Source organism: Falco naumanni, chromosome 9, assembly GCF_017639655.2.
Source record: "Falco naumanni isolate bFalNau1 chromosome 9, bFalNau1.pat, whole genome shotgun sequence".
NCBI lineage: Eukaryota > Metazoa > Chordata > Aves > Falconiformes > Falconidae > Falco > Falco naumanni.
The window spans coordinates 21,193,794-21,206,530 of NC_054062.1; positions in this window are offsets into that span (position 1 = coordinate 21,193,794).

Here is a 12,737-nt window from a genome sequence, read left to right on the forward strand (position 1 = left end):
TTAACTTATTTCATACCATTTTTTTTTACCTGGTGATTACTAACAAACTTAGATAATAGATCCTAATTTAAAAAGTCTTTGCAAGATGGAAGCTTTGGTCTTGTGTTGTGGGTGCTTCTAGTGGCATAGATAGCCTGTGGGTGTGTTTGGAGAAAGATCTGTGATTTATGAGCCCACTTTCATTCTTTGTAACTGTATAAGTTAGCATCTAGAATAGGTTGCACAGATGACAGCTGATGTGGCGTGGGTGCACAGGCAACCTGTGTTTATCGTATGCCTTTCTACCCCTAAAAGTTCAATGAAGTTGGAGATAACTGTTGTATATACTTCAGAGGCTTTCCAAATCTTTCCCCAAGCCATCTGATGGAAACTTAATACAGGTTAATAGGTGCTCTTGTCTTCCCAAAATCCAGATGCTTTCTTCTTGGGTTGCATGGGGTTAACTACTAGAGTCATCTCTTTAGTGAATGAGATACTGCAGGTCTCTGCAGGATGGCAGAGGTGTCACCCAGGGATGTTAAGGTGTTAGAGGGGCATCTGCAGAGTGAGAGGGTGAGGCTAAAAGCTGTCCTTCTCTTTGGAGAATGCCAGGGACACACTGTACCTTCGTTTAGGAGATGACAAAGACAACAGAGATTGCAAAGGTTTGTGGTGCAGGTCAGCAATGACAGTCAGCTTATATTTGGCCTCTGTGTGCTTGAAGAAAACCCTGCAACAGTGCCACTGCATTGCCATTTCAGATGTGAACAGAAATTCAGCCTGCAGTTTCCTTTGCCCTCTCTTTCCCCAAGAGCTGCATCCTCATCCTCCAATCTTAGCTGCATTTCATTTCTCCAATTAGCTAAGCACTTTGGGAAATGTATGCCTGAGTCAATGAAAGATTCCTGTTGTAATAGTGATCATGAATAACAGGATCAGATCCTCCGTTGGTCTCAAGCAGTATTGTTCCATCGCCATTGAAGAAATGGCACAAATTTAGGTACATCCTATTTCTCCCGAGGACTAGCATCAGTAATGGGTTTGTGGTCACTAAATGATGTCTTCCTGGCTCTGCTTTCCACTGGTCCTGTGGATATACATCCGTTTAGAAATTCAGCCCCCGTGAAATACCATATGCAAGGCAGCTGTTCACTGAATGGAAGATTATCTGGTTTGTTACAGGAATGCATATGTAAATCACTGTTGGGAAACACTATGTTAAAACTTATTGTTACCAAATCCTCCACATTCTGAATTGGAAACATTGTTAACTGAGGAGCTATTTTTCCTTGGCATTTTGTAAGAGGGTCCTAAAGACATCAAGAGGAGGAAGGAAGTGGGTGTTGATGAATTCAATAACAATGAGCTGTTTTAGCTCTGGGAGGATTTTTGCTAAACATGGCTGGAGTTCTTTGCCATTCCAGGAGAAATTTGTGCATCATCTGAATAGGTTTTACTAATGGCCAGGACAGACTGTTCCTTTCTTGGAGAGCTCAGGCTCTGGGTCATTGCAGTGGGAGGTGATGGTAGTCAGTGTGGCACAGACTGAATGTGGGAGGTGAAAGCTCAGCAAAGAATAATGAAGGAAGGGCCAGACTGGTCTGCTGCTGTCATCTTATTCTGAGTAGCCAAGTGGCCTTTTTTCGGCTCAGCTATTATAGGAGCCCATGTTTTCTCTTAAAGCCTCTTACAAAGGATTCTGTACTGTCCTAAAAGGCTTGGTCTCCCCATGGCATGAGCTGCTCAGGAAAGAGATGCCTTTTCTCGCTTGTCTCCTATCTAGTTCCTTGGTAGATCACATATACTAACCTGTGTTTAAGCTTTTGCTTCCTTCTTGCTATGGGAAAGCATTAAGTTTCTCCTAAGAGTTTTGTTAAAATTTGAGAGTCTTTGGCTAAGAGAACTCAGCGGGATAACCACCAGTTCAGCCAGTGCTGCTACATGATCAAAGTAGAATTTAAATAGAAATTCAGGGTGGCCAAGTTCAGTGTGTGGGATATCTTGAACTCTGGGTAGAAATCCCATTTGCTTTTCCAGTCCTTATCCCACCCCCTTGCATTTCTAAGCACACCTTTCCCAGAGCTGGAAAAAGAAAGATGTCTGGCCAGAAGATGGATAAGACCTCTCTCCAGGAGTCAGTCTGAAGTGTGCTTAGTGCCCTGCAGCCCTCTGGAACATGTATATAATCTCTGTGTTTCTCATGCATAACAACATAATTCTGAGTGTTTAATTAGGTGAACTATTTTTGTTGTGCTGTTTTAAATATTTGATGGCATAATATTGCTTATTCCATTTTTGTCCTTTGCATTACTGCATTTCTGTAGCATCCAGGTTTATTCTTCAGTTTTATGCATTAATTTTTGGTTTATTTTGTGGTTTTGTAATGTGACTTTCTCTCTGCCTGTCATGACATTTCAATTATTCATGATCACTACTATAACACAAGACATCTCATCTACCTGGATTGTTTTGACATTCCTCATGCTATATGTGCCTAAATCTTTCTAGATGTTGATGGAGCACAAGATCGGACAGCATCACAGGACTTTTAGTGTCACAGAACCTTCCTTGTTCCCGTGATCTTTTCTAAATTCAGATGATTTTAGGAAACTATTTTCTACATATCTTAAACAATTAACAACTATGAACTTCTAATGGCTGTTCTGGCTCACCTTCAGATTAAAAGCTAAACAGAATTGTCTTCTTTTAAGTGGAATTGTTTACTTGCCCTGAAGCAAAACCTTGACAAACTTTGTCTTTCTTTTGAGTTGGGGACTGAGTGTCCTGTAGTGCTCATGACAAGTATGTGCTTTCCAATGAAGAAAACAGGTGACAGGCTCCTTCATATATTCACGTCCTTCCCAATTCTGGTGGCATCTATCAGAAAGCAGTGTACAGAAAGCCCAGCGATACCTCTCTGCCATCTGGAAAGGCACAGTGATAAAATGTCAGTGTTGAGCCTTTATGTGCTTACGTGTGTTGTGCCACTGACGGTGACACCAGTTCTCTTCCAGGTAGAAATTCCCAGCAGAAGTGCCCTGAAACTGTGGGAATTTTGCTTGGGTAAATCATCTTTGAGTGAGAGCACAGGGGTGATGTGACAGCAGACATGATTTGTACTAAAGGTTTAACTCCAGCACTGCTCCTTACACCTCGCTGGCCCTTTTTAAGATCACTGACTGACTCCTTTTGATTTATGTAGCAGGCAGTATCTATTTTATTTATTTCTTCTCCACTTAGACATTGTGGCACTTTTTAAAAAATAACAGAGTGACTGGATCAGGTGGAGGCACCTCGGGGGAAGGAAACATTGCTCCATCCCTCAGGAGAAAGGTGGTCACAGACTTCACGGCAGGGCAGGAAGCAGAGACCCCTTCGTGCAGCTGTGGAGCCAGGAGTGCCACTCAGCAGCAAGAAGTGGGCATGGGCACCCAGACAGATGTCAGTGGTTACAGAAGGAGAAACCTCCCAGGGAGCAGACAGGACTGCTGTGAGTTTGTTGTGCCCCAGAGAGACACTGAACTGACAGCAGCCACACCAGCCAATTGCTTTGACCTGCCCTCCAGTGTGTGAAACCTCCAGGCTGTTAAACTTTCTAATGCTTCTCTCTCTCATCAAGTCACTTTGAGTTGCCTCTTCTTTACAAAACTAATTGTTCTAGTAAGACCTGACTTCTTGGTTTGAAAGTATTTAGGTGAACCCATGAAGAAAAGAATGAGGTACATTAGCTGGCTGATGGGATGCTCTGTGGCTCCACTTGGTACTGAGGAGGTTTTGGGTAGGGGCGGTGAAAGGGGAGTTCAGTGTTTCACTGGGGGGCTGCAGAATGCATCTGTGAGCTGCAGCTCTGCATGGGCAGACCACGGGATCCTGCCACAGTCATGGGGAATCGCAAAAAATATTCAGAAACTTTCTCACATGGATGACTCCTGTCTGCTTTTCTTAAAATGTGAATCATAAAGTCCTTCTTGAGATAGGTACTGGTCACCATAAATAATGTCAAGGGAGTGCAGGGAAATATTGAGATCGCTAGGCAAAGAAAAAGCAAACAGCCTGTCTAAATCATATGTAGTCCTGCCTGTCTTCAGATCCAGGTGATTTTTATTCAGTTAGAGATAGCAGAGGGGAAGTGGGGGGAGAGAGCACTAAGAAGATTTTGGCATGAATTTGAATGATCTGTCTCTGGTTTCCAGCAGTGTGTTGTCCCAGATGCTACTTTATCACTTCTCTAAGAAAAAAAACAAGGGCAGATCTCCTTTCCTCCCCTGCTTCCCTTAATTTTCAGCAACAGTTGCTGTGCTTGAATCCTGCTCCCATTTTTGTGACAGTGAAACGTCCTACCTCCTTCTGGCTAATTGGTGCTCTAGCAGCAGGAGATCATGTGTGGAGGCAGCAGAATTCCCTGCCTCCTCAGCATCTGTAGTCTGCTCACATATGAAGTTTAATTGTTATAAAAGTGAGTCTAAGTAGCAATTGGTTGAAATACACACAGCGATATCAAAGCTTGTGTAGTTTCATGGTTTCACTTAAAGTTGCCAGCCTCTTAGAAACAATCATGAGGAACATGTTTAAAAGAAAAGCTCTTAAAAATGTATGTTAAAATTTCGGGGTTGGTAACAGTTGATATATTACTGAGACAAACACAGTGTTCTCTGAGAGGTTATCTCCCAAATGAAGTGTTCCATATTTCCAGCTTAACAAATACATGTGTGTATTCACACTGTCCAGAAACTTATTTTTTTTTTAGTGTAGGTTCAAGAACTGCTTTTTAGAATCTTTCCTGTGTAATGTGTTCTTAGGATCCTGCAGATGCCGAGGGCTAACCAGGTAGGCCATCAGAGCAGCCAAGCAATCTCCCTCCTTTCTTCATTAAACTGCTTCTTCCTGTGCACCAGGCTGGGTGTTGTATGCAGAAGAAACTGGGAAATCCAAGGTTTCAGTCTGAAATCATATTTCACCTCTGATCTGTAACCCCCATAGCTACATCCACAGTGCACTGGGATCCACCAGGAATATCCTTTCAACCCCCTGTCACCTTTTCTTCTGTTAGTGGGGAAGGAGCCAGGACAGGGGACAAAGTGGATTCGAAAGCTGTACTTGTGGGAACGGTTTATAGACAAGAAGATGGATGTCATCTAATCACCTTACAGCAAAATCCCGCCTATTTCATGCTGTGTTGTTCTCTTGCTGTCCTCTCTTGTTCATTCCCATTATCACCCAGGGCGTCCCTTTCCCCTTCTCCTGCTTGCCCTGCTCCTGAAACCCCAATCTGCATTCAGTAAATATAGGGTGAAATGAGTTCTCATCCACCCGACTGATGCTTTGAGTCTGAAATGAGAAAGCCTCTGTTGACGATGCAGTGCCCAATTTAAAGCAATATCACCTGTCAGTTTGATAAAAGGCATGGAGAAAATATCCCGCCTCAGCCAAGGGGGGAAAAAAGTGTCATCTAAAATGAATGCTAACCTTAGGAAAAAAAAAAATATATATACACAAACAAATGGCTGAGAATTGTTTTTATGGTTCTATTTGCTGAGGCTAGTCCTCAAAACATAAATTACTGCTTATTTGTGACTCAAACAAAACGGCCAGGAACGAAGCTTGCAGTCCGGCAAAGATGGAAACTTGCTTGTGGTGATTTTTTATTACAGCCATTGAAACGTGCGGTGTGAAAGGTGTTTGCAGAACCTTGGGCTCAGCTGCCTTGGCCCTCTAATCTTTCTTTCTGCCAGAAAATGAGTCAGTGTATTTATCTTTTGTCCTTGCCCTCCTGAGCTTTTGCTCATGTTTCAGCCTATAGAAACACAAACAGTGTCCTGCTTGCTTGTTTGTTGTTTTGTGTTGTTGTTTTGGTTTTGGTTTTGTTGGTTTTGTTTTTGTTTTTTAAATAAGCAACTTGCTTGATGCTTCAGCTCTTTGTTTCACTGCATGTTGTGCTGCAGCAGAGCTGCTTCAAGGAGAACAGATGTGGCTCTGGGCTTGGTGCTGTTGGTTTACGAGCACCCTTTTCACCTTCAGTTGCAGGCTGTGATACAAAAGATTGTCTGTGGATGGCAAAATGGTGGTAAATGGTGAAGGTGATGTTGCATGGCAGGATGCCCATCACACAGGTGACTCTCCTGGTCTGGTCCTAACTGACCTGTCCACTTAGTGGCCAAGGCAAAAAGAAGCACAAAACCCACAAAAAGGTTCTGGGAGTTGACAGCTACAGCAGGGTTTAGCCAAGCCTCCACTAGTTGGCTTGGCCAGACTGTTGCAATGGAAGACAAAATATGTATAAGATATATGGAGAAGTATGTGGTGTTCTGCAGTATATGAAATCATCATCCAGGAGGTTGTCATCATCCTTGAGGTGGCTAAGAAAAAGATTGCAGTAGCTATTCATAAGAAAACATGTATTAATTGGAAAGTGAGATAGCAAATTTCATCCCAACAGATGACAAATAAATATGTTTTCACCTGAGAATGGTAAAGGATTAAATGGGCAAGGGATCCAGAATACGTGCCCTCTAAAGAAGGAATAATTCAATCTAGAGCAAGGTTAAATTTATTGGCAAGGCTGTGTTTTGGACTTAGGTACCAAAATAATTCTTATTACTATTTTGTTAGCTATTAGACTGCAGTGAGGGCAATCTAGAAGCTTTTACCAATATGAAATGGATCAGAAACTGGATAGAAAAAACTAGTTATATTTTAATGACATCTTTAGGAACATTCTGTAATCTGGAAACAGTACAGTTCTGTACATTCATTTAAATATCAGGAAAATGAAAAGACATTTTACTACTGAACCCTGTGGAAAATTTTCAAAGAATAGAAAAAATTATTAGACACGTACAATTAAGTGTGTTTTACCCTCCCAGAGTGGAAATAAGCATATAATTCTTCTTTCACAAGAATGCTGTAATGAAACAATTCTGTGACTTTGAGGTGCACTTTGGAGCCATCAGTGAAGAATCTTTCCCTGAGGTATCTAGCATAGAATTTGCATTTGGCCCAGGATAATTTAAGAACATGAGCAATATTGGGCTTATAAATTTATGGACACTATCAAGATCTTATTTTTTGCTTTCTTTTGGTAGTCAAAATGTAGTTTCCCATTGCCTCTTTACACCCTCTCAGGAGGGTGTAGAGATCATCAGTTTTATAATGAAAGTTTGATCCTTCAGGTAGTTCAGTGCAGGATTATCTAAAAGTTCACACATCATGCTACATGTAAACCAGCCAGACACTAGTTTCTGACTTCCAGTAATCCTTCTTAGTCTGGATTTACTGTCAGATGTGTTGCATTAATTGTCGTTGCAGAGTCTGCTCCAGAATTCACTGAAATTAGCAGGAGCCTTCTGAATTCAACGAGCTTTGAATCAGAACCTCTTTGTAGATACAATTAAGTTACATTAAACATTTTACTTTAGCTTTAGTGCCTAAGCCATTCTCACATTTGCCTCCAAATGGATCATGTGTTTTCTGTTCTAATTCCTCAAGAGTCAGGATTTTTAGATGAGATGAGGAGAAAGACCTGGGGGTATTGGTGGATGAGAAGCTCAATGTGACCTGGTAATATGCATTTTCAGTTCAGACAGCCATGTCCTGGGCTGCATCAAAAGCAGTATGGCCAACAGGTCAGGGGAGGTGATTCTCCCCCCTCTACTCTGCTCTCATGAGTACTTCTTATCTGGAGTACTGTGCTCAGCTCTGGAGCACCCAGCATAAGGACGGTGATCTGTTGGAGCAAGTCCAGAGAAGGGCTACAAAGATGGTCAGAGGGCTGGAGCTCCTCTCCTGTGATGACAGGCTGAGAGAGCTGGGGTTATTCAGCCTGGAGAAGGCTCCAAGGAGACCATAGAGCAGCTCCCAGTACCTTAAGGGGCCTACAAGAAAGCTGGAGAGGGACTTCTTACAAGGGCATGTAGTGATAGGAAAAGGATTAATGGCTTTTAAATGAAAGAGGGTAGATTTAGATTACGTATTAGAAATAAATTATTCTCTGTGAGAGTGGTGAGGCAGTGGAACAGGCTGCCCAGAGAAGCTGTGGGTGCCCCATCCCTGGCAGTGTTCAAGGCCAGGCTGGATGGGGCTTTGGGCAACCTGGTCTATTGGAAGGTGTCCCTGCCTGCGGCAGGGGGGTTGGAGCTAGATGATCTGTAAGGTCCCTTCCAACTCAAACCATTCTACCATTTGGCCAGTAAGCAGGGGCAAATTTTTGCTGTTAAAGAAGTGTGGCAGCCTGAGGTTATGGCAACCTGAGGTGCTAAAAACCTGCTGCTGGAAAAGGCTGTTTAGACATCTGTGAGATGCTGGGCAATGTATCAAGTATCAGTAAAGCCCATATTAAGGTCAATAACACCTGTGAAGAAAGGCTGAAAGTCATGTAGCTCATGGGAATGCCTCACAAAGTAGGTTGCCTGGTGTGGGGAGGGACATGCGGAGCTGGGGAATCACAGGGAAGTGTTAAATATATTCATAGCACTCTCACCCTCAGGGTTTAAGTTTTGCTCCAAAGCCAGTTTGAATCTGACTTCAGACGAAGGCTTTTACTCAGTCTGTAATGCATTGTGATATCCAGCAGGTAGAACTCATTGAGGAAAATAGCTCCCCAAGATGATATATAGAATCATTCAGTCACATCTCTGAGCTATTTAGGGGAAATTATCCATGGGATTGTATCATTAGTTTAAAAGCTGCCTCAATTGTTTTTCTGTCAGGATAATTTTAAGCCACGCAAGAGTATTAGTTGGAAAAACATATTTGAAAAGGAGTCTAACTCCTTCCATATCGCTCAAATCTGGTTTTCAGGTAATATTTTTCCTCTTCATTTGTAACCACTCTATTGAGGTGTGGAGGGCAGAGTTCTGGCTTTGAGGTGGCCAGTGACTTCCCCTCTGCATACATCCACCCTCTGTGAATCAGGTACTCGGCTCTCACAGGCTTATACTTCAGCCATTGGCCTTGTCTGCCCTTGCTACATCAAAAGGAACACAGCTTTGAAAATTTCCAACCATGATCCTAACTAATGGCAAAATCTGTGAAATAACAAAATGCTAACAAAGGAAACACCCTGTTCACATTAATCAGTAATGTGAGCTGTTTCCGGGGCATTTTTTTTAATCAGAAGTCTCCAGAGTCAGAAAGGAAATTTAGACCAAATGACAAAACTACTCAAAACTAGAGATACTTAACAATAGATATGACTGTTGGAGCATTGACAAGTTGAGAATTAGTGGAAACACCAAGTTAGAAAGCAAATTAAACTTTCTCCTAGGGAAAAGTTCTGTACATCAAAGAGAAAACCCGAATTAATAATAATGGTAAATAGCAATGTGACCTGAAGACTGAAGGAAAGACAATGCAGGCAGACATGAAGGCATGAGGGGAATTCCCGTGTGACCTTTGGAAAGTCACTTTAGCTTCTAGCAATAAAATGAGGTAGCACGGGTCTGTTGTTCAACTGGAGTACAAGGGAAAAGATGTAATGGGCTTGAAGGGTATGAGTATATGAGTACTCTGATAGTAAATGCTTTCTGTTGCATCAGTGCAGCCTCTCTCTTTAGCCCCAGCCTGTTTACTGATCCTTTCATGACTCAGTAAACTCATGACTTTCTCCTTTGAAATTTGGATGCATGGTAAGATAACACAGCCAAACGTTCTGCCCTGGGATGGATGGACCTGGACTGGCAGCTGCTATCAGAGCAGGCAGGCTGGGATGACAGAATTTACATGCTTGGTTAATAACAGTGATCTTGAGGCACGTGGCAGGACCAGTAACTTCAGCAATGTAAAAATATTTTGTAGTAACTAGTGTAAGGACAGATATTGAAGAGGGAGATCTCTACTTCACTCACAGCAAAGCAGGATTTAACTTTTCTTGTGATAGGCCAGCTGTGCTTGGTTGCTCTTTTGTAAGCAACAGTACTTGACAAGCCTGAGCATCTGCAGGTAAACAGAAACAATTCCAAGATTTCTAGTCCCAAAGTTGCTTCTCAGTTTGAATTGTAAATTAGATTTTTCCGTCTGAATCCATAAGAATGATCCAAAGCGGTGTGACGTATATTCAGTTAGCAGAAAGATGTAGCTGCGAGTATCTTAGACCACATTTATCACAAAGCAAGAAACAGAGCTTTGGAAGTTGTCTTGGCCTCACTTGCTTTCTACCAGAGGGAAGATAAGACACTGTCATGCACTACTGGCAATATGAATGCTTCTTGAATGAAGTATGTGATGGAACAGCAGCACTGATGTGTGGAGTTTGAAACATATACTAGGAGCAAGTAACTCTGATGCAAGGAGCATTTTCCTGTTCCTTTTCAATTTTTCAGCAAAAGATACTCAGTAGTTAATGGAAATGCATTCTTCTCACCCTGAAAGAATTGCAGGTCTTCAGACCACAAAAGACATACTGTGTTTTAAAAATTTATGCAGGCAAAAGGGGAAGGGCTTGCAAGATGGTGGTTCATTTTCTGGGGGGAGTCTGGAAATGGACCATTAGCATCTTCCTTCTTTCTGTCCTCTAATGTGATCCCTCGGTATTTAGGAGGATCAGAAAAGCATTGGTCTTACAGGAAATATCTTTCTGAAATTGATGCCATCAATCAGACAAATATCCAGTGTCAGAACATTTGAAAGCACTAAATTTATATGACCCAAAGGACACACTTATAGAACTATACACAGAATCAGATTTCCAGAGCTATGTCCAAGGTGTGCCTCAAACCACTGTATGATACCAAACTGTGCCAGGTGTGTATGGAACCAAATGGTGCCAGACTGTGGAAACTTTTTTTAAAGTACTTCTCCAGACCTCTGGATTTGTTTCAATTTGAGTTAAATCTGATTTTTGCAACTTAAGATCTCTGATTAAAGAGGATGGGATGTAAATGCTGTCTATTCAAAGTTTGGATTTTGTACAGCTGGAAAGGAATGCTATCCAGGTTATCTCCTATCCCTAGACTTCCCTCTTTCCTATTGCTAATTAACATTACAGTAACCTTAGACAGGACTCAGTTGCCTAAGCAAGTACATTGTGCCATTTCAGAAGTCCTAGAACACCCTACCTGCCTTCCAACTACCAGAATATGTCCAACAGGTGAGAAAATTGTACCTGGCAGCCCCATGCATGCTCAGCACATCAGCATCTGTGCAACTGGCTCTTAATTCTCCTCTCAGTGCTGTTGGAATTATATCCTATACCTCTACCCCCCGACTCCCCCAGACATACAGATCCCAATGAAGGCAAAATTCCTTCTTGCCATAGCTGGTGGTATTAGTCAGCAAATAGCAAGGTGCTACAAGGAAAGAAGTCCTGCTTATGGACAGAGAGATATTACAAACACTAAATCAGAACGTCCCTTAAATAAATGCTCTAAGTAAAACCAGCCAAAACTGTCAAGACATACCCAAACCTGTGTAACGTGGATGTTACCAATCACATCGAAGTTCTGTTCAGCTCGTTCAGGCTTTTCTAGCAGCCTTGGGAAATTTCAGCAGAACAGGAAATTGTACAGAGCATAAAGCATATTTTAGTGGGGCACATTTCAAAAAGAAGTAGGTGAAGTTTCTGCATAGCTAAGGGGAAAAAGAAAAGTCTTTGCAACAACAAAATGTTATCAGAGGACAAACAATCATGCATTATATTCCTGTTCTTTGTTGTGTTCCTTGCAAATCAAACTTATCTGTCTGTGTATTGTGCTCCATCCTGGTCACTGATGTTGTAAAAAATTTCAATAGAAGAAAATCTATAGGAAGAAACTGTCCAAAAGAAATCCATTTTTCAGGTTCCTTGTTGGGAGAGACTTTGGGTAAGACTGACTGTTCCACGTATGCTGTCTTGTGAGCTCATTGAAGAATGGGTATTGGGAGCCTGATTAATATATATTTTATGCACTACTAATAACCATCCGCTGTAGACTTTACCTCTAAAAACCACAAAACATTATTTCTGTGTTAAACTAAAAAAAAGCTCTTTTTCTGGCTAAGCACAATTAAATAGTGATGTGCCTAGTGATCTTGAATACAAGGACATTTGGCATCTAGTATTGACAGAGAACAAACCCCATCATCTGTCCACAGCTTGCAATTATCCCTTTTCAGTGATTTTCCTGACTGCACTACTTTGTGAAAAATTATCCACCTGCAGCACAAAAAGGCAATCTCCATTTCACCCTCCAGAGGTAAAATACTCTACAAGAAATCAGGACTCCACCTCAGTTGGGGCACCTTTGCATTGGCAAGAAGTGTGCGCTGCATCTCAGAAGGCACAAATGTAAACAGTAATTATATGTATTCAGAGATAAACAATCTCCAGCATGAATATTACTGTTTATGAGAAAAAATGGATTTCTGATTCAGAATTAAATATAATATGAGCCTGACTAATTAAACCCCATGTGCACGTTATAGTCATACCTTTCCATTTTGTGATATCAACATAGGAGTCTTTCATTCTTATTGTAAATCTAATTGTAAATAATTACAGAGTTTATGCTATACTTTTCAAGTGACGCTTATCCAATGTTCAGTCATGGTGGCAGTTTGGGATGAGGGGGATGGCTTCTAAAAAATGGGGTAGCTCACATGAAAGACATTACCATAGGAAAAGTAACTTTTAGAAGTTCCTGACAGAGTGCAGATGACATATATTTGGAAGATGCAAGATGTATAGTGACTGGCTTGGCGGGACCCAAGGAAAAACATGATAAGTGAACACCAAATACCCAGAGATGCTACAAGTGTTGAGTGATAGCAACATTTCAGCATAATCC